Genomic DNA, 6,074 nt, shown 5'->3' with positions numbered 1-6,074 from the left:
CTTACCCGGAGTGTGGAAAGAAGCACCAGGGGGTTTTTTATCGAGCATCAGGAGCTTGCTTTAATTATGGAAAGACAGGACATATGGTGAGAGATTGTCCTATGTTTGGGCAACAAAAAAAGAATAGGCCAACTGCTAGTTCAGCCGACTCCACTCTTGCAACAAAGACCCTGACAAGGCCTACTACTTCTAAAGACAACGTTAGGCAAGGGAGAGTTTTTGCTCTTGTTCCGGGTGATGTCCAAAATTCAGACACTGTGGTTTTAGGTACGCTTTCCATCAATGGCCAACTTGCTCATGTGCTACTTGATTCGGGTTCCACACATTCCTTTGTTTTGAAAACATTTGTTCCTAATTTGAATAGATCTATGGAACCCTTGAATTATGTGTTGTGCATGTCTCTCCCATTCGAGGACTATGTGTTATGTGCTTCTATGTATCCTACATGTGACCTTTTACTTGGAGATATTCTATTGTGTGCTAATTTGATGCCTCTTGATATGGTACACTTTGATATAATTTTGGGAATGGATTGGTTAGCTACGTATCATGCAACCATCGATTGTGTGTCTAAGCAAGTTGTTTTCCGCCCACCGGGTCAGGGTGAGTTTACTTTTGTGGGACATGGGGTGGTCCCTCCGCCCTATTTGATATCGGCTATGAAAGCTTGTAAACTACTTCAAAAGGGTTGTAGGGGTTATTTGTGTAGTATTTTGCATTCAGAGACAACTGAGGTGGGTGTTGAAAATATTCAAATTGTTAGTGAGTTTCCAGATGTATTTCACGAAGAATTGCCAGGGGACTTGATAGATCGTGAGATTGAATTTGTCATTGATATTGTACCGGGTACTCAATCTATTTCCAAGGCTCTGTACAGAATGTCTCCGGAAAAAATGAAGGAATTGAAAATACAGTTGCAAGAATTGTTTGACAAAGGGTTCATTTGACCAAGTACATCGCCATGGGGCGCACTCGTTTTGTTTGTGAAGAAGAAGAATGGGACCCTTCAATTGTGTATTGATTACCAAGAACTTAATAAGGTAACGGTGAAGAATAAATATCCTTTACCATGGATTGATGATTTGTTTGACCAATTACAAGGGGCACAAGTATTTTCAAAAATTGACTTGAGATTAGGGTACCATCAGTTGAAAGTCAAAGCAGAGGATGTTGAGAAGACTACCTTCCGAACTAGGTATGGCCATTACGAATTATTAGTTATGCCATTTGGGGTTACGAATGCACCGGCAACTTTTATGGATTTAATGAATCGGATTTTCAAACTGTACTTGGATGAATTTGTGGTGGTATTCATTGATGACATTCTTATTTATTCGAAGAGTAGGGAGGAACATGAAAGGCACTTGAGATTAATTCTTCAAAACTTAGGGACAAGAAGTTATATCCTAAATTGAAGAAATGTGAATTTTGGTTGAATGAAGTTGTGTTTTTGGGGCATGTAATTAACAAGGATGGTGTGTTTCTCGATCCGCAAAAGATAGAAGTTATTGTGAATTGGCCTGCTCCCACCATTGCTGCAGAAGTGCATAGTTTTATGGGTTTAGCCAGTTACTACCGAAGATTTGTTAAAGATTTCTCTAAGATTGTGGTGCCGTTTACCCTATTGACTTAAAAAGGTGTTCCATTTGAGTGGACAGAACAGAGGGAGTCCGCTTTCCAAGAATTAAAGACAAGGCTCACAACGGCACCGGTTCTCGCCTTACCATCAGGTACAAAAGGGTTTGTTATTTATAGTGATGCTTCTCATAAGGGTTTGGGGTGTGTACTTATCCAAAATGGAAGGGTAATTGCGTATGCATCTTGACAATTGAAGCCACATGAAAAGAATTACCCTATGCATGATTTGGAATTAGCTGATGTGGCATTTGCATTGAAGATATGGCGGCATTATCTTTATGGAGCAATGTGTGAAGTCTACACCGACCACAAGAACCTCAAGTATTTCTTTACTCAAAAGGAGCTTAATATGCGACAAAGATAGTGGTTAAAACTCATCAAGGATTATGACTTACAGATTCATTATCATCTTGGTAAAGCCAACATGGTAGCATATGCTCTTAGTAGAAAGTCAACGGGAAACTTAGCATGTTTTCTTACGGAGCAGAATGAACTATCACTTGACTTGGAAAGAATGGAGGTGGAAATTGTACTACATGAACGAGATGGAATGTTGGCCGCAATGACCGCACAACTGGCTATTATTGAGGAAATCAAACAAAGGCAATTGGAGGATGAATTCCTCAAGAAAGTATATGATGAGATGGAAGCAAAACCGAGACCGGGATTTTCTTTGGAAGCTTAATTGTTGAAGTTCAAGAGAAGATTGTGTATTCCAAATGTCCCCGAAGTTAAAGGAAAAGTCTTGGAAGAAGCTTACAAGTTCAGGTTTACTATGCATCCTGGGAATACCAAAATGTACCAAGATCTCAAGCAAGCCTTTTGGTGGCCTAATATGAAGAGAGAAATTGCGGAATTAATGTCAACAAGTGAAAGCGGAGCACCAAAGACCGGCGGGGTTACTTCAACCTCTCCCTATTCTGGAATAGAAATGGGAGCATATAACTATGGATTTTATTATGGGCTTACCCCAAACACCCAAAGGTATGGATTCTATATGGGTTGTTATGGATAGATTGACTAAAGGGAAAACTTCATTTTACCCCCTATGGTATACGCCATGTGCAGATCACCCCCCTGACGTTTGAATATCACCGCATAACCCCGCTGTGGTTGATGGAGTGAAGTGCACAGTTAGTTTTTTCATCTATTCTAACAGGCTGTACGATACACACGAGGGTTGTGCAATTGGTCATGGAAAGATGATTTTTTATCCGAATTAAATGACTAAAATGCCCTCATCTTCATCACCAATTTCCAAAGCAGTCCTTCTTCTTCATTTTCAAAACCTTGATCTGCAATCTCTACCCAGAAGAAGGAGGAAAAAAAAAGAGAGTAAAATTACAAACTCCCACCGGTACCTCCATAATCAAACCACTCCCAATGAAAGTACTCAATTACAAATGTTTAACAAACAAATGTTTAAGTTTGATCAAATTAATTGGTGTTAAATTATGACAAGTAAATAAAAAGGAAAACAAAATTTGAATCACCAACTCTAACATACACATATATATAAACCTACAAATTGTATCACGAACATATATATGCACAGTGAATAATATATATAATCTGTATATATATGTATATTTATAACCTGTAAATGTATATATATTATCCAATCATTCAATATTTTACAAATCAATTTAAAATCTAAATACTAAATTCCTAAAATCATTCACATCGATGGGTGTCTCTCTACTTTCGCATCCAAGACATTGTCATTTTGATCGTCTTCGCACACTTCAAATATCACCTCTAAAGGTGCTCGCACATCCCATTCGACGAACGATTCGGCGTAAAACGGGTTCGGATCCAAACCCATTTCTATTTTGAACTCAGAATTTGATTTGATCGAGACCCATTTGCGATCTTCGACTGTCGAATCATGATGATGATGGGTTTGTTCTGGTTCGGTCGAATTGAAAGTAGAGGTTCGACTGTCGTCGATGGTTTATATAGGTCATTATGATTGTGTACAGGTTTTGCCTGTGTATTTCCAGGTTCGGCCATGGATGTTACAGTCCATGGTTGCTATGTTTTGTTATGTAATACGGACTACTTTTGCTAGTTTTGGTTAGTTCTTGATGGTGCAGAACTATTGACTTAGTTTGGTGTTTTGTCATCATCTATCTGATAACTTGGGTGCTATGTAGAGGTGGTCTCGCCGTCCATGGTGGCGGTTTCAGTTGTCCACTGTGTTTTTCGTGGGTTTCATCCGTCCATGGTTATGATTTTGTTTAATTTTAGAGAAATGGTAGGGTTGTAATTTTAAAGAGAGAAGGAGGAAGAACACGACATGTCTTTGTTGTTTAAATTAATTTGTTAAATCAAAATCTAATTTCATATATCAAAACCCTAAGTTCTCTCTCTTGTTCTTCTCAAATGCACAACTGTTGAAGAAGAAATGTTAAATAAAGGTTATATATACAAGGGCAAAATAGTCTTTTTACTTCTGATGTTGACGGTATTAATTGTGCACTTCACTCTATCAACCACAAGGGGGTTATGTGGTGATATTTGAACGTCAAGGGGGTGATTTGCACATGGCCTATACCATAAGGGGGTAAAGTAAAGTTTGCCCTTGACTAAATCTGCTCACTTTTTGCCTGTGAAGACTGTTTATAATGTTGATCGACTTGTTACTATGTACATTGCTGAGATTATTCGATTGCATGGTGTTCCAGTTTCCAGTGTGTCAGATAGAGATTCTAAGTTTGTGTCAAGGTATTGGGAAAGCTTACAAAAAGCATTGGGGACGGAGTTGAGGTTTAGTACCTTATTTTATCCACAAACTGATGAACAATCTAAAAGAACTATATAGATGTCGGAGGACATGCTCCGAATGCGTGTTTTGGATTTCCGTGAAAGTTGGGAAACTCATTTACCTTTGGCAGAATTTACTTATAACAACAGTTTCCACTCCAGTATTAGAATGGCACCATATGAAGCTTTGTATGGGAGAAAATGTCAAACTCCAATTTGTTGGACCGAGGTTGGGGATAGGTCGTTGATTGGGCCTAAAATTGTGCAAGTTACTACGAAAAAGATTCAAATCATCCAACAGAGATTGAAAACTGCTCAAAATCGACAAAAAAGCTATGCGGGTCAAAGAAGGAGAGACTTGGAGTTTGAAGTTGGGGATCATGTTTTTGTCAAAGTCACTCCAATGAAAGGGCACACAAGATTTGGGGGAAAAAAAAAAGAAATTATCACCCCGGTACATAGGGCCGTTTCAGATTTTGGAAAGATTAGGTCCGGTTGCCTATCAGATTGCTTTTCCATCAGGCATGGAGCAAATGCATAATGTGTTTTACGTATCAATGTTGCGAGGCTACCTTCGGGACCCTTCTCATGTTATTGACTATCATCAAATTGTGCTAGATGACGATATGGCTTATGAGGAGAAACCCCATTGAATCCTTGATCGGTAAGTCAAACAACTAAGGAACAAGACTATCCTAATGATAAAAGTGGAATGGAGGGAACATCATGGAAGCTAAACCACTTGGAAATGGAAAGAAGAAATGAGGCAACGATATCCGGAATTATTTTCAACTTGAGGTAAACAAGTTTGGAGGACCATACTCCCTAAAGGGGGGAGACTATGATAACTCAACCCGTACTATACTTAATTATGCACGTGATTTTGTGGTTGATATCAAATTTTAAATTTAAGTATGTGAATTATGTGAATTTGGAAAAATATCTGTGGAAAGTAGAAATATCTATTGCAATTGAGACTTTGAACTGAAATTGAAGGCCTTAGAGGTGCGATAAACAAAAACCGACTTCATATCTATGATTAGCATGATTTATAAAACTTATGGTGAAATTTTGAAAAATTATGATCCGTAATGATTTAATCATGTTTTATAAGTTGGGTCATATATGAGTTAGGGCAAACTTCGCTTTACTCCCTATGTGCGAATTACCCCCCTGATATTCAAATATTACCACATAACCCCCTTGTGGTTGGTGGACTAAAATGCACAGTTAGCTTTTCTGTTAAAGTGAGAGTCACGCGCTTGCAAGGAGAGTAACACTATTTTTAAGACCAAAATGCCCCTGGCACATCTTCAAATTTATAAACAATGCCATTAGATCTGTAAACCTCTAGTCAGGAGAAAAGGAAAAAAAATAGATGAAAGATGGTTTGATCTTACTAAATATGGTTTATTGTTCGTACTACCAAAATTTTTTGAGCTTCTTACTACCTAACTTCGGTCATCCCATTCCAATGCCACTCTCTGCAAATTATATAATATATATATGTATGTATATCAAAGCTAATTTCAATTCATCAAAAAAATTGATTATATAATCTATATATATATATGTATATCAAATCCATATATATATATATATATATCTGTGTTATGTTTAATATATATATATATTTTGCATCTGCTATATTCCAAACGGTTCATGAAGAA

The sequence above is a fragment of the Camellia sinensis genome, chromosome 2 (assembly GCF_055761805.1).
Source record: "Camellia sinensis isolate YWXY chromosome 2, ASM5576180v1, whole genome shotgun sequence".
Taxonomy (NCBI): domain Eukaryota; kingdom Viridiplantae; phylum Streptophyta; class Magnoliopsida; order Ericales; family Theaceae; genus Camellia; species Camellia sinensis.
The sequence above is the reverse complement of the archived record's forward strand: the minus strand, read 5'-3'. Positions refer to the sequence as shown.